Below are 16,483 nucleotides of genomic sequence, written 5' to 3'. Positions count from 1 at the left end.
TTGCCCAGCCTCATTTATAACCAGCAACTCATGTTTTTTAGATGTTTGGGAAAGAATCTGTGTTTCCCTGGGTAGAGAAGGAGGCTGAGCGTCCCTCCAGGGGCCAGTCTTTGGCTCAGACAACAAGCACTTATGAACAAACTTCTGCCAGCTACAAACCAGAGTGGCTTCAGGAATATAACGGTGTCCCAAGACTCCTGGTGTCTGTCTGTCCATCCATATGTGAGGAATAACTGAGAAGGCCGAGACTTCACTAAAGTCACAGATTCCACCTTCTAAAAACCATCCAAACAGGGTTTGGAGTATAAACATGTATGACAAAAACATCTTCAACCCTGTGTCTGGGTTACAGCTCTCCTGTTAAATATCCATTTCCTTCTTGTCTTTCAAAATTCTCCATTGACTCTAACATTTTCAAAACTATTCATATAAAATTATTCTGGCTCTAAACTCACCTGGTATTATATGCTAGGACAGAGTAATTCTTTCAGAGTAACTCTGGGAACACAAGACTTTCAGGAAGTGATACTTAGTAACAACTAATATTTGTTGCACTGACCTGCACACTTCGCTGATCATTTTGCGTGAATCATCTCAATACATCATCACAAACACTCATTTTATGGATGAAGAAACTGAAGCTCAGAGAAGCTAACTGACTTGCTCAATGCCACACAGCTCACAAGCAGCAAAGTTTATTTTAAACTCTTAAGGGTACAGTAGATTACAAAATGCGGCCACTAATTCCTCTCATCCAGTTATGTACACTCTGTTGCAATGTGACATTCCTACTCCACTCTTTGAGAGGTGGCATCTCTCTTCCTGTCTCTTGAATCTGGTCTGGCCCTGTGACTTGCTTTGGCCCAGAGGATGGTGTTGTGAAGGAGCTCAAGAGGGCTTGCAGCTCTCTCCTGGATTGCTCCCCTGAGACCGACACATAGGAAGCCAGTTCCAGCCAACTGGAGGGTAAGAGTCTACATGGAGGAGAACTGAGGCGGCCCAGCCAACAGCCAGCATCAACTGCCAGACCTGTTGGTGAAGCCATCTTGGGCCTTCCAGCCCAGCCAATCCCCAGACTGACTCAAGTCCATGAGTAAGCATGAGTGGGCCAGGCAACTCCAGGAGAAGAACCACTGCCAGCCCCCAGATTCGTGAGAAATAATCAGCTGCTGCTGTTTCAGGGCACTCTGTTTTGTTTTGTGGTGGTTTACTATATACTGTTTCTCAACCTCAGCACTACTGGCATTGTAGAATGGATGGTTCTTTGTTGTGGGGTGTTGCCCTGGGCAATGTCAAACATTCAGCAGCATCCTTGGCCTCTACCCCCTGGATGCCAGTAGCACCCCTTCCCAGCTGTGACAATCAAAAATGTCTCCAGACATGGCCAGATGTTCCCTGGGGGCAAAAACATAAGTGACCCAGGAAATCTTCATATTGATTTTCTTTTCCTTCAAAATCTTGAGTAACCAATACCCAGTTATGGTAGAGTTGGAAAAACGTCCTTTGCCCTTTGACCCATAGATGCCTCCCAGGTGCCCTGGATGAACTCAGCTGGTATCTTCTTGGGAACCAGCTCTATGTTACCAGGTAAAGCTGGTCAGCCCTATGCCCACGTAGGTAAATAGCAGCATTTTTTTTAGAATGCTCAGACACACCCCGTATTAGTTTCCTAGAGCCAGCATAACAAGCTACCACAAAGAGAATAGCATAAAACAAAAAGTTATTCCTTCACAGTTCTGGAGGCCAGAAGTCCAAAATCAAGGTCTCAGCAGGACCACGCTCCCTCTGAAGGCTCTCGGGAAGAACCTCTCCTTTCGCCCCTTCCCAGCCTCGGGCGGCTGCTGGCAATCCCGGGCTTTTCTCACCTCACAGCTGCATCGCTCCAATCTCTGCCTGTCTTCACATGGCTGCTTTCCCGCTCCATCTGCGTCTTTTTTTTTTTTTTAAATAAATGTATTTATTTATTTATTTTTGGCTGTGTTGGGTCTTCGTTGACACACGTGGGCTTTCTCTAGTTGCGGCGAGCGGAGGCTACTCTTTGTTGCAGAGCACGGGCTCTGCGGCATGCAGGCTTCAGTAGTTGTGGCACATGGGCTCAGCTGCTCCCTGGCATGTGGGATCTTCTCGGACCAGGGCTCGAACCTGTGTCCCCTGCACCGGCAGGGGGATTCTTAACCACTGCGCCACCAGGGAAGCCCCCATCTGCGTCTTTATAAGGATACCAGTTTTCAGTTTTCTCTCTTTACAAGGATACCAGTCAGGGCCCCTATTAATCTAAGTATGGTCTCGTCTTCATTTAAATAATTACATCTGCAAAGACTTTACTTCCAAACGAGGTCACATTCTGAGGTTCCAGGTGAACACGAATTTGGGGCGCCCTGTGCCACCCATAGTCACGTGAGCAGACTGGCTTGTGATGACTGTGCAGTTCTCCGGGCCACTGTCCCCACCAGGCCTCTGCAGGGTCCGCCTCCAGCCCAGCCAACGCCAGGGCTGAGCTGGCGAGAGAGCCAAAGGGGCTGCTTCTCCATCCCTCTAACCCTATCGGTGCTTCTGCCCTGGCCACCGCCCTCGCCCCCCTCCTTTCTGCCTCACTTGTAATCTGGGCTCACTCTCAGCACTGCTGGATGTGACTATGACCGTCCAAAGAGGCCTCCTTGCTGCGGAGAGGAGTGTCTCTCTCTCTAGGTGTGGGTTCCTGGACAGATTTTTATCTGTTGCTTTGCTGCCTGTCTTTAAATTGTGTGCACAAGAGACCACAGTTCCCCATTTGTATACACGTCCTCGTGACTTGCTTTCACTATGAGGTAGAAAACATCTATCAATATTTGCATTTTCTTCCCCTCCTCCCAACCCCTATGTCTTTAGGGGAAAAAAAAAAAAAAAAATTTCACGCTAAAGTGCAAACCATACTGTTATCATTGATGTTTCTCTCTCTCGGAATGCTTTCTTGGCTTTCCATGTCTTTTGTCTGCCAAGCACACTTGACCTGTGGTCATGGAAAGGTCACAACAGCACTGGTCAATCTCTGCAAGCAGTCTCATCTGCCCAAAGTACGAGATTAGGGTGGTATGAGGAGGAGAACGCAGGAAGGACAGGGGAAGAGGTGCTACCTGGTTGAGGAAAGAGGGAAGATGAAGAATGTGGATAAATAGGGAAGCAGGGCTCTTGGCCTCAAAGCAGAACTGCAGATCAGGTTTATGAAACCAGAAAAAGCTGGGAAACACAGAAACAGGAGCTTTCAAATATCTAAGAACTCAGATTTAATGGCTGAAAGACTAAACCCAGGTAGGTAAAGTAAAGTACTTTTCTTTGGGAAACTATAAGCTAAATCAGGTGGTTTATGGTGCATTGATAATGGCAAGAAAATTCAAGACTAATATCATAACTAACAGCTCACTTTCAATCTTTGAAAGGCATTTGCACAATATCCCATCCATTTTCTTAACCAGCACTTAATAAACGGGTAGAAGTCAAACTTCTTTGCAGATGAACAACACATTGGAATCACCTGGGCTGGGGACTGGCTTTGTCGAGGGTGAAGGACAAGCGTTAGTGGGTTTTCCTGCCCTGCTCATGGGCAGCTACAGCTCAGAACTACTAGTGTGGAAAGCCAGAGCTTTTAAAGATTATTAGTATCCAACATATTTACTACTAAGCAGAAAAAAATGCAGCCACATCTTTTGTTACATTGCGCTACCATTTTCCTTGCCTTAGGACTGAATACTTTTTCCCAGTAGGGGTCTACTTTTCAAAAGGGCAGGCCAGGAGCTTGGAAAGAGTGCATTCTGTCACATTTAACCTTTCATTTTTATGATTAAACCACTGCCCTGCTGGACTTCAGGGCAGAGAATGAGGACCCCCTGCCCCTTTCACAGCACTGGCTCCCTTGTTAAGCTGCTCTTTCCTGTGTTGGTCTCTCCCATTTAACCTGCCCACCTGACCCTGGGGCTTCACCATGGCCACTCCTTAACTTCCTTAACACCCTACAAACGTTGGGTTTGCCTATATTCCTGGTCCTGTATAAAAAACAAATAACAATAGCAAGTCTCAATTCCTACACGGTATCCCATCAGTAGAAGAATACACATTAAGCTTCTCTTCTGGCTAAAAACTAAGTATACTATTTTACGTTAGTGTAAGACCCAAATTAAGCAATCAGGAAATATGTATTGCATGCTCAGAGGGACAAAGGCAAGAGTAGAGAATATACAAAGTACTCTGTGTAGAACCTCAAGGATCTTGCCATCTAGACCAGGGGTTGCAAACTATGGTCCACAAGCCAAATCTGGCCCCCAACTGCTTCTATAAATAAAGTTTTATTGGAACACAACCATGCTTTTGTGTGTGTGTGTGTGTGTGTATGGCTGCTTTTGCACCATGCTGACAAAGCTGAGGAGTTGTGACAGAGACCATCTGGCCTTCAAAGCCTAAAATATTTACCATCTGGCCCTTTATGGAAAAACTTGCCAATGCTGATCTAAGCAAACTAGCAACACAACTACAACAACAAATATATATTTGAGATGGAAGGATAGAGATAGATAGAGATAGATAGATAGAATAGATAGATAATGTCTTAATGTGAAATAGAGAGGGTTCCTGCCTTTAGGAGGCCCACAGTCTACCGAACAATCATCAATCCTGGGAAATGAATAAGCACCCAAAGGGGGGGCTGTGCAAAGGAAAAGAGGATGTTTTAGGCTGGACAGATCCATGGGTAAGTAGAACTGCCTGTGAGCTGTACAGGTGGATTCTAAGCTGAATGGGGTAAAGAGGAGAGTGGGGAAGGCCTTGGCAAAACTGTAATGAAGAGACAGGAAGTCCAACCCATGGCTGAGGGGCAGCCGTGGCAGTCGGACTGCTTCCCAGGCTATTGGAGCATGAGCGCATGATTTGTTTACCACTTATCTTCCTTGACGGACTTGAGGTTTTATGAGGGTGCAGACAACGTTCACATTGTTCACTTCGACCCCGACATTAAGCAACATGCCTGCCGTATAGTAGCTGCCTGATGAATATAATTTAAAAAGTAAATAATGAATGAATAAATGGATGTCTGGAATTATCGGGTTGATAGGCCATAAGCCAGTTGAGTCAGGCATTTCAATCTTGGTAAAATGACCTCTGACCTTACTCTGAAACAAAAGCATAGACGAGGAGATAAGAAAGCTTTTATTGAGCAACTACTCTATAGCAAGCCTTTTACAAGCACTAAATCATTTAATTCTCCCAGCCACCATTTTAGGGATGAAGAGATTGAGTTTCAGAGAGGTTAAGTAACTGGCCAAGGCCACACAGCCAGAAAATGTCAGACCTAAAATGCAAACCCAAGTCTTCACTTTGTTATTTTCAGCTCCAAGGCCATGTACACACACCCATGCCTGCCAGTCATTTTCATACCATGCTCTGCAGACCTCAGTCTCCTCAGAGCCACCATAAGTGACATGAAGATCAATTCAATAGCACGGGAGACCAAGAGCACAGACTCCCCACCCAGCTTCAACCAGAGGAGTTTTCATTTTCTCTACTTCACACATGGAGCTTCCTGATTTCATCCAAACACATAGTTCTTAGGGGAACGAAAAAGAATGGGAAACCACTATACTGGACCACACTACTTCCTCAAACCAAGCCAGGAGGTACAGTTTCTAGCCTTAAGTCCACCACCAACTTGCTATGGGGTCAGGGTCCATCACTTCTCCTTCCTTCCATTCTTACACGGGAAATGTTGGGCGAAGGATGCTGAAATCCCATGAAGCTTCTTAACTTTCCAGAGAGAATAAGATTAAATGAAGAGCCCATTTACTCAATGAAAATGGCTGGACCACCTTGAGTAAAATTCTAGATAAAGTTGTAATTCCATCAGTCACAGCAAATTAGAGTGTGATGAGTTACCAGGCAGAGCTCGGCAGAGTCACTGCTGGATGCCTTGGTTTATGACTGCTAATCGCATCCAACAGAACTCAAAACCCAAACAGGAGCCAATCTTTTGGCCTTACCTCATAGTAACCAGCACGTGACAGAACATGGGTATCTTAGCGAACAGTCCACAGAGGCACATCCACTTACCAATAGAGATGTAATAGATGAGCATATTGATTCTCAAAGAATTCACAACTGGAGACAACGCCACACTCATCTATGGTTTGACCATCCTGATACGAAGTTACTTCTGGCTTGGGCTGACCTGACAATAAAGAAATAAGAATATTCTTACTATGTGAAGCATCTTTAGAAAAAAACTCATAAAGCTATGAATAAGAATGGGTGAAAAACAATAGGGATAAACATGCTGTATATGTCACTTGGGGAACTAGAAAAGCTTCCTCTCATTGATAAAAATGCATCCTTTGGACTTCCCTGGTGGCGCAGTGGTTAAGAATCTGCCTGCCAATGCAGGGGACACGGGTTCGAACCCTGGTCCGGGAAGATCCCACATGACGAGGAGCAACTAAGCCCTCGCGCCCCAACTACTGAGTCTGCGCTCTAGAGCCTACGAGCTGCAAGTACTGAGCCCGTGCTCTGCAACAAGAGAAGCCACCGCAATAATTCCACGCACCGCAATGAAGAGTAGCCCCTGCTCGCCACAACTAGAGAAAGGCCGCATGCAGCAACGAAGACCCAACACAGTCAAAAACAAATAAATTAATGTTTTAAAAATGCATCCTTCAACGAACACTATTGGGCATGTTATGTGCCTAAGACGATGTGGCGCTGGGGTGAGAGGGGGGCATACAAAATGAAAAAAGCTGCTCCTAATCTTAAGGCGCTAGTAAGAAAAACTATCTAAAACTTAAAAAGAAGCCAAAAATGTGGATGGTATCTTGTTTCAGTGTCACATGGGGGCAAAGGTCCATGTACGAGTTATGTAGGGGAATGTACTTTGCTTCATCAATGATTACTATTGATTAAAATTCCCAGATTTAGTGAAGTTACATATAAACTTGTAGATTTGCATTCAATGGAGATGCAAATAATCTCTGTCTAGCAGACAAGATAACCCCACAAATTATGGTTTATTGCCCTGTAGGACATTAACCAGTGTTTTACCTAATGCAGTAATCGTATCCTAACATTCCTTTATTAAGTTGCCTATGAATACCCAATTCCTCAAATGTTCTTTGACCAGGCCTTAATATTTTCTGGTTCCCTCTTTATTCAAAGAATTGAATAAAACCTTTTTTTTTTTTTTTTTTTTTTTTTTGCGGTATGCGGGCCTCTCACTGTTGTGGCCTCTCCCGTTGCGGAGCACAGGCTCCGGACGCGCAGGCTCAGCGGCCATGGCTCACGGGCCCAGCCGCTCCGCGGCATGTGGGATCTTCCCGGACCGGGGCACGAACCCGCGTCCCCCGCATCGGCAGGCGGACTCTCAACCACTGCGCCACCAGGGAAGCCCCTGAATAAAATCTTTGAAGTTCACTCTGTATTTGTATGGGAGTGACTTTACCTTTTTGAAAATTATACTTTAACAGTGCTCAGAGTTGAGTGTATGTTATGGTACAAAAGAGGGAAGAACAAAGTAGATTAGCTATAAAACCACGTCTTCCTAAGGATAAAGGAGTTTGGAATGTAGGTTGCTCAGGCTGGTACTGTGCACATGTAAGTGACATCATCACAAAATTGACCTACGCTTTCTCCCTCAGAAGGGGTTCATCCTCCCCTGGTGATCATTAACAGGATGTAATGCTAAGGGGCTAATCTGGTAAACCCCCCAGGAATTCCATTCACCCCTTGGGATCTTTTTTCCCCTTGTGACAGACAGGGCAGGAAGGTTTCCAGTGTGTGCCAACGAGCTTTCTCACTAGTTTCCATGTCACTGAGAATGTATAAAATGTACCATCTATACCGGAGGAAAGCCCAGTATTGGGGAGCAATACAGCATTCTGAATCCATCTCAGGAACATTCTTGTGTTTCTGTCTTATCACACGATTTTTGGCGAGCAACCCCAGAGATCATTAAGAGAAAAACTCCATGTTCTCCTAAGGCTTAGAAGGAGGAGAGCTAAAAATGTCAGGGGCGGGAGTAACAAAAGTCAGTGAAACCTGTACCGTGGACAGGACCTGAGGGTGGCTCAGGGACCCTCTCCCTTCCTCTCTATGTCTCTTCTAATTTGGGGTCTCCCAGCTGCGTTACCTCTTTCCTTCTCCTCCAGGTAACCAGGTAAGCACCTGCATAGTTGATCCCTGGCGCCAGGAGCAGACAGACCTGCGTGCAGGGACACATCTCCAGCAGCTGCTGACCTGAGTCTCTTTCAAACAAATGACTAAAGCACCAAAAATGAGCTTCCCTGAAAAACTATCAAGGAAGCTGCTGATCATATTTCATTTCTGCCTGTTCTTATCAGACCTGTGGTCCTATTCCCAACAGTTTTAACAGATTCCTCCTTAGGAAGCATTTAATTGCTCCTTTTGTGTGTGTTCCTTACTTTTATTGAAGCCATTATATCAAGTATGCATGAGCTGAGCCTGGGGAACTCATTCTGATCTCGGGCTCCAATGTTTCATTTCAGCCAGAGCACGGCTGATTGAGTCCCCTGGTTTCTTACTGGCTGACTGGTTTTTTCCCTTCGTGTGGTATAGAGCTGAATAATCAGCCCCAAATGAGACTTGCACAGGGAAGTGGTATCTTGTACCTTGTGGGTGGTTCTCTTTTCTCCCTCTACTTGCTGGAAATCTCACCCAAAAATCCTACCCTTGTTTTTTTCTTTTTTTGATTTTTTTTTTGTGTGTGTGTGTGTATACGCGGGCCTCTCACTGTTGTGGCCTCTCCCGTTGCGGAGCACAGGCTGCGGACCCGCAGGCTCAGCGGCCACGGCTCACGGGCCTCTGCGGCACATGGGATCTTCCCGGACCGGGGCACGAACCCGTGTCCCCTGCATCGGCAGGCGGACTCTCAACCACTGCGCCACCAGGGAAGCCCTGTTTTTTTTTTAAAGGGTCAATTTTATTTAGTTAGTTATTTTGGCTGCATTGGGTCTTCGTTGCTGCACGCGGGCTTTCTCTAGTTGCGGTGAGCGGGAGCTACTCTTCATTGTGGCGTGCGGGTTTCTCATTGCGGTGGCTTCTCTTGTTGTGCAGCACGGGCTGTAGGTGTGCACAGGCTTCAGTGGTTGTGGCACATGGGCTCAGTAGTTGTGGCGCACGGACTTAGTTGCTCCGCGGCATGTGGGATCTTCCTGGACCAGGGCTCGAACCCTTGTCCCCTGCATTGGCAGGCAGATTCTTAACCACTGCGCCACCAGGGAGGTCCCTACCCTTGTTTTTTAAGCCTACCTGCAGGTTGTATATTGAGAGCCACCTTCAGAACGTTTCACAAGTATCTGGCTAATGTGTGAGGGGGCCGGTAGCCAAGGTTAGGGTCCACCCAAACACCGGGGCTTCCTAGGGAGACAGGGGGCTACTCTGAAGGCTCAGTAGTGGACTTGAGCCCATTCCTCTATCTGAATGCCTATGGACAAACACCGAGAAAGAGGGGGGGCTGTGCTCTCGGCCTGGGGAGTGTGGGTGCACAGTCCTACACTCAAACATCCACACTGAAAGGTGAGATTTTATTTTGACTTCTGCTAAGGAAGCGCAGCCATTTCAGAGGCTGGCTCTTCTCCTCTCTGGACTTAGAAAAAGGGGTCGGGGGCAAAAAGTTTTCTGCTATCCCTCAGGAAGGTCCCTCAGTGCCCTCCATGTTTTCAAGGGTAGACATAATCCAAGAAAGAAAAGCAAACAACTCACAAGGCACAAGATAACACTTCCCTACCCAATTATTTTACTCCTATTTTCTTTTTATAATAAATCTCTTTTCCCATGGTGGGCACCAGTTCTGGAGTTCTGGGTTATTTATTCTCCAGTCAGGGGGAATTCCAGCCCTCTGCTTTCCCTCCACTGGGCACGTCTGTCTTGGTTTTAACGTTTTCACTGCTGACCAGCATAGCTGGAGAAGGCAAGCGGTGGGGAGATGAATTTAGGCAGGCCGGGGATATCAGTGAAAGGTGATAAAGAAGAGTTCAGTAAATTGTCTAAAGTGAAGTTATGCATGCCATTCCCGTGCACCACAGGAAATGAAGAGTGGATTCTAAAAAAAAAAAAAAAAAAAAAAAAAAGTAGTTCTGATGAACCTAGGGGCAGGACAGGAATAAAGACGCAGACGTAGAGAATGGACTTGAGGACATGGGAAGTGGGAAGGGTAAGCTGGGCCGAAGTGAGAGACTGGCATGGACTTATATATACTACCAAATGGAAAATAGATAGCTAGTGGGAAGCTGCCACATAGCACAGGGAGATCAGCTCAGGTGCTTTGTGACCACCTAGAGGGGTGGGATAGGGAGGGAGGGAGACGCAAGAGGGAGGAGATATGGGGACATATGTATACGTATAGCTGATTACTTTGTTATACAGCAGAAACTAACACAACATTGTAAAGCAATTATACTCCAGTGAAGATGTTTTTAAAAAAAAAAAAAAAGAAGAAGTTAGGGAACAAAACATACCTTTTACATATATTTATATTCTTATTAAGGATTAAATACTTTGCACGAAAGGTGTGATTAATAAATATATGTGTGTGCAAAAAACAAAAAAGAGTGGATTATCTGAAAAAAGAACCAGTGTGGGAGTTGCCTAACCAAGAATCGCAAGGGGTAGTAAAGGAGGTCACTAAAACGTGTCCAGAAAGGTATTCAAAGAAATCTTCTAGAAAAAAAATCATAGAGGATTGAGTTGCTCAATCAGTTACTCAGAACTAACTTCCCAGGTTATTTTCCCAGGTGATGCTTTAACAATGCCCTTGTGAACCAAAAAACCTGGTCTGCAGGTAGATTTCAGAGGGTGATGAGCTAGACACGCTTACCCGATATTACGCAACGAAGCACAGCGCCCGACTTCTTAGGAACTTTCTGGGAAAGCAAAGTAGATAAAAATCAAAGCGTGCGCCTCCGGGGCCCTCCTGAGTCTGTCATCTTTTCACGCCACATGAACCTGAAAAATAAAAATCCCCGACATCACCATTTGTTCTGGGACGCCTCTGACTTTTCTCAGGAATTCGAGAAACCCCACCCCCCCCATGAGTGGTCCTTCGGGAGAGACAGAGCACGGTCCCCGGGCTGGGTGTCGCACTCAGTCTGGCGGGCGGGTTGGGAGTCCCCGGCAAGGCTTTCTCACCCACCACTGCTGACATCCGGGCCAGAAACCTTGTTATGGGGGGCGGTCCTGGGCATAGCAGGACGTTTAGCAGCATCCCTGGCTTCGACCCACTAGGAGGGCTAGCACCCCTTCCCCAAGTGGTCACAGTGAAAAGTGTCTGCAGATGTCGCCAGTGCCCCAGGGAGGGCGGCCATGGTTTTAACCTCAAGTCCTGGTGGAGGGCAGGGCAGCCACGGCCCAGACGGAGAGGGGAAACCGCATGAGCCTATGGCCAGTGCCACCTCTTTCAAAGTTTTTTTCCTATTGGACTCGAAAAGTGTGTGCATATTTGCCTCCCAAAAGAGGAGTTGATTCAATACAAAGGAATTGCCAGGTGGGAGGTGTTTCTCCAGGTGAAACTGGGGAACTACTGTTCCCAGCAGCAGGCAGGTGCCCCGGGGAGGGGAGCGAGGGTGCTGGCATTTTTGAGGAAGCGCGGATTCATCAGCACAAGTCGGCATTAAACGCTTGGTTAGTCACCAGGTATGTTATTTCATTTAATCTCCTTTAAGTGACCTAAACGGTTATTAACACCACCTACATCTTACAGATGAGAAACCCGAGACCCAAGAGAGGTTTGGCAGTGTTCAAGATCACCTGGCTCCGGTGGTCAGTCCCCTGGGGCCCCCTCATAGTCACAAGGGCTGACATCTTCAGTGTGTGAGGCAGCCCTGGAGCTGTGCGGCACACACCCCACAGCAGCCCTAAGCGCACCAGTCTGTCGGAACCCAGAGGACCCTCTCCACTCTGTCCTCTGGGTATAGTGCTGGCATCATGCCTATCCTTTGTGGAGCCCCAGGCTTGGAAATAACATTTCGCTCTATCCAAACAGTGTAAATCTAGAGACAGAGTCTTAGATTTAGAATCATCTTCCACGTAAATATATTTTGTGTATTGATTTCTGGTGTGGTAAATTTCCCAAAGATGAGAACTGCACGACTTATGTGTTTTGTATCTCCGACTAGCAGACAGCTAGCTTTCCTGCAAGCTCCAGAAATTCTGCAAGCTCCAGAAGAGCTGCTTACCCATTATGTGTTTTGTATCTCCAACTAGTAGACCGATTTGGACGTGGCATATAGTTAGGGTGATCCAAGAAAAGCAGCAGACTACGAGCCAGAAGTTTTAGTTCTAACGTTCCCATTTGTCACTTTTGATGCCGTGCGGCTTGTGGGATCTTAGTTCCCTGACCAGAGATGGAACCCTGGGCCCCCTGCAGTGGAGTCCTAACCACTGGACCACCAGGGAAGTCCCTCCATTTAACATTTTTGAGAAGCAACATAGCACAGGTGGCTAAGAGTTCTAGAGCCAGATACTCTGGGTTCAGATTCTGGCTCGACCCCTTCCAAACTCAATAAGCGTGTCACAACTATTTTGTGCCTCAATTTCCTCATCTGTAAAATGAAGGCATATAATAGTTGTATATTCTTCAGAGGTGGTTGTGAAGATTAAATGAGCTATTGCTTGTAAAGCACTTAATCCTCTAATGTTTGTAAATAGTCTAGGAAGAATCTGTTACATAATTGGTTTTCAAGATGGTAATCGGTAGGCTTTAAGGAAAGATTTCACTCATTTCGTCAATTTCCTTTTCTGCTGTGGGTTACCACAATGATTTTTTTTTTTAAGTGATATACCAATTCATGTCTAAAAATTTCTCCTGGTATAATATTCACCTGTAATAGTAATTTACAAGACATGACTATTCCCATTCCCAGGGGCCACTGCTGTGGACGGAGACAGAAGAAAGGACAAATGAAACCGTCAAGAGGTGGGGTGACGTCGAAGACCTTGTGTGCCACCCGTGACTCCTCCCAGCTGACGGCTCCCTGATGGCAAAGTTCCACAGGTTACAACACTGACAAACACGCTATTTGACTCAAGTAGTTGGTTCAGTCACCACATATCCTGGCCACGGGGCACTGACTATAAAGGAAAGGACAGTTAAGTCAGGCTGTGGTTCGTGTTTCCTTGCTTCTCCGAAGGCGAGAACCCTTGAAGACAGATTTATCATTCTCTGCTACAGATGGATAACTAACGAAATACTGAAATTAGCAGAGGGGGCCAAGGTGGGGTTCATGGACAACCCTGGAGTGATAACATATCAACTGGAATGAACACAAGATTTGCATGTTGGTGTTTTTTTAGCTGTGTGCTCCAGAGCAAGTTGCTTTCTTTTTAAAAATTTTTGTTTACCTTTAATTAGACAGAGCCTAAATACATACATTTGTATTCTTTAAAATACACAAAAAAGATGGTCTCCCACAAGCACTATCCCTCCATCTCAGTACTTTCACAAGAGGAAGGGTTTGCTGTCCTTTCAGGCATTTTTCTGTCCATTTACATACAGTCATCTAAATATATATATATTTTTTCTGTTGTTGTACATACATCATTACATTGTACATACTTGCCATTCAGTTGGCTTATCTTACTTATCAAGATGGTTTTTTTGTTTGTTTGTTTGTTTTTTGCGGTACGCGGGCCTCTCACTGCTGTGGCCTCTCCCGTTGCGGAGCACAGGCTCCGGACGCGCAGGCTCAGCGGCCACGGCTCACGGGCCCAGCCGCTCCGCGGCACGTGGGATCTTCCTGGACCGGGACACGAACCCGTGTCCCCCGCATCGGCAGGCGGACTCTCAACCACTGTGCCACCAGGGAAGCCCCTTACTTATCAAGTTTCGGCAGTCTTACAATGTCAGTCCAATCCATAAAGGGCTGCATTATATTTTTTAAGCGCTTGATGATATCAGTATTGCATAAAATGGCAATACCACGCTTAATCTGTCTGTTCTTGTGTTGATGACATGTAGCTTGGCTGGAGGTTTTCAGACTTACAAGTGTGTTTCAGAAAACTTCCTGGTACACGCCTCCTTGGGCACATAAGTGGTTCCCTAGACTAAATACCAAGAAATGGAATTGCTGGATAAGAATATTCACATATTAAATTTCGATAGATACCCCACGATGGAGTATCTACTCCTTAAGAGAATAGGAGAAGGATGTGATGAAGAAGAGGGCCCAGATTCCTGGGTTCAAATCTTAGCTCTGCCACACACTAGCTTAACTTCTCTCTTCCTCAGTTTCTTCAACTGTAAAATGAAGAGAATAGCGGTATCTACTTCATTTGGTTGTTAGGAAAATTGAGTAGGTACAAGCTCTTCTGAATAGCATAGCAAGTACTATATAAGCGAAAGCTGCTAACAAGAGCTTTGGGTTTAATATCAGCAAAATTACAAAAACATCTCCCTCTCACATTGGTGGAGAACAGGTAAGAGGTAATAGGAGAATTCTTTGAACATTTCAAGCCCTCGGCTGATGCCAAGTTTTGTTTTGGCTGATCTGCCCTCACACAGATAGCCAGTGGCATGGCTGCTGTCAGCAGGAAAGCTGTTGTCAGCTGAAGGGGTCAGGGAAGAGCTCTCAGCCCATATGCAGATAATGGGTAAGCAGCTCTTCTGGAGCTTGCAGGAAAGCTAGCTGTCCGTGCTTTCTCACTGGGGACTGGAGGGATTAGTCCTGATGACTCAGCCTAATCCAAGAGCAACTGGATTCCTGAATTTGCCATTGTCCCTTACTCCAGATTTGGATGCCACACCCACTGTCACTTAGTACCCAGTCCCATGTTAGCGAAAAGCACCCTTCACAAAGATGGGTTCTGGAAATCTGGGGAGGAGGGAGGCAGAGCAGGTGCGGAGAGACAATTAACATGTTTTGGATGCCTTCTGTGTGTCAGCCCCCAGGCTGGGCACTTCATAAACATTATCTCATTTAATCCTCACAGTGAAACTACCAGGAAGGTGTTCTATCTTGTTTCACAGATAGAACTGACTTGGAGGCTTAAGGTGACTTTAAAGAATTGATGTAACAAACCTAATTCCTCACTGCCTGCAAGTGGCAGGGCTGGGATACGAGTCCAGATTTGTTGGAGTGCAAGCGTCGTGCTCTTTCTTGGGTAAGACTTTAGGGTTGTATGTGAGAAATAGAGGCAAAATAAATAAGCCCATGAAAAAAACGCTCAACATCATTAGTCATTAGGGAAATACAAATTTAAAACCACAATGAGATAGCATTTCACACCCACTACCGTGGCTATTACAAAACAGAGAGTCAAATGTGGGCGAGGCTATGGAAAAAAACAACCCTCAAACGCGGCTAGTGGGAATGTAAAATGGTAGAGATGCTTTGGAAAACAACTTGGCAGTTTCTTAAAAAGTTAAACATAAATTTACCGAAAGACCCAGAAATTCCATTCCTAGGTATCCACCCAAGAGTAACGAAAACATACGTCCACACAGAGACTTGTACATAAATATTCTTAGCAGGGTTACTCATAGTAATCAAAAATTGGAAATAACCTAAACGTCCACTGGAAACAACCTAAATGTCCAACTAGTGAATTGACAGACAAAATGTGGTCTAGCCATACAATGGAATACTATGGATAATGAGAAGGAACAAAGTAGGATACACGGTACAACACAGATGAACCTAAAAAGAATTCTCATTATGCTCAGCAAAAGAAACCAGAAACAAGACACCACATAGTATATGATTTCATTTATATGAAATATCCAAAAAAAGCTATTGAGGCCAAAAGTAGATTAGTGGTTGCTGAAGGTGCAGGCAGTGGGGAGAACACTAATTAACAATAAACATGCATGCGGAGTCTTTTTTTCTTAACTTTTTATTTTATATTGGAGTACAGTTGATTAACAATGTTGTGATCGTTTCAGGTGTACAGTAAAGTGATTCAGTTATACATATAGGGGCTTCCCTGGTGGCGCAGTGGTTTAGAATCCTCCTGCCAATGCAGGGGACGCGGGTTCGTGCCCCGGTCCGGGAAGATCCCACATGCCGCGGAGCGGCTGGGCCCGTGAGCCGTGGCCGCTGAGCCTGCGCGTCCGGAGCCTGTGCTCCGCAACGGGAGAGGCCACAACAGTGAGAGGACCACGTACCACAAAAAAAAAAAAAAAAAAAAAAAAAACAGTTATGCATATACATGTATCTATTCTTTTTCAAATTCTTTTCCCCTTTAGGTTATTACAGAATACTGAGCAGAGTTCCCTGTGCTATACAGCGGGTCCTTGTTGGTTATCTATTTTAAATATAGCAGTGTGTACATGTCAATCCCAAACCCCCAACTGTCCCTTCCCCCGACCCTTCCCCACTGACCATAAATTCATTCTCTAAGTCTGTTTCTGTTTTGTAAATAAGTTCATTTGTGTCATTTCTTTTTAGATTCTGCATATAAGCGATATCATATGATACTTCTCTTTGTCTGACCACACTCGGTATGATAATCTCTAGGTCCG

The 16,483-nt window shown here is 45.6% G+C and overlaps 1 protein-coding gene across 5 annotated transcripts in view; it reads right to left on the bottom strand.

Moving 5' to 3' along the window:
* The window catches only part of ALPK2 (alpha kinase 2), a 150,072-nt gene that overhangs the window by 98,222 nt on the left and 35,367 nt on the right, over window positions 1–16,483 (bottom strand). For all 5 annotated transcript variants that reach the window (XM_067014993.1, XM_059040413.2, XM_067014995.1 and 2 more), the window contains exons 2-3: window positions 10,844–10,971; window positions 6,073–6,190 (exon numbers count right to left, since the gene is read on the bottom strand). The gene's annotated coding sequence lies outside the window, so the exon portion shown is untranslated. The remainder of the gene's footprint in view (window positions 1–6,072; window positions 6,191–10,843; window positions 10,972–16,483) is intronic.

This window comes from Kogia breviceps, chromosome 15 (assembly GCF_026419965.1).
Source record: "Kogia breviceps isolate mKogBre1 chromosome 15, mKogBre1 haplotype 1, whole genome shotgun sequence".
In the NCBI taxonomy this organism is placed as follows: Eukaryota; Metazoa; Chordata; class Mammalia; order Artiodactyla; family Physeteridae; genus Kogia; species Kogia breviceps.
Note: the sequence above shows the minus strand (reverse complement) of the source record. Positions and strands in the feature narration are given on the sequence as shown.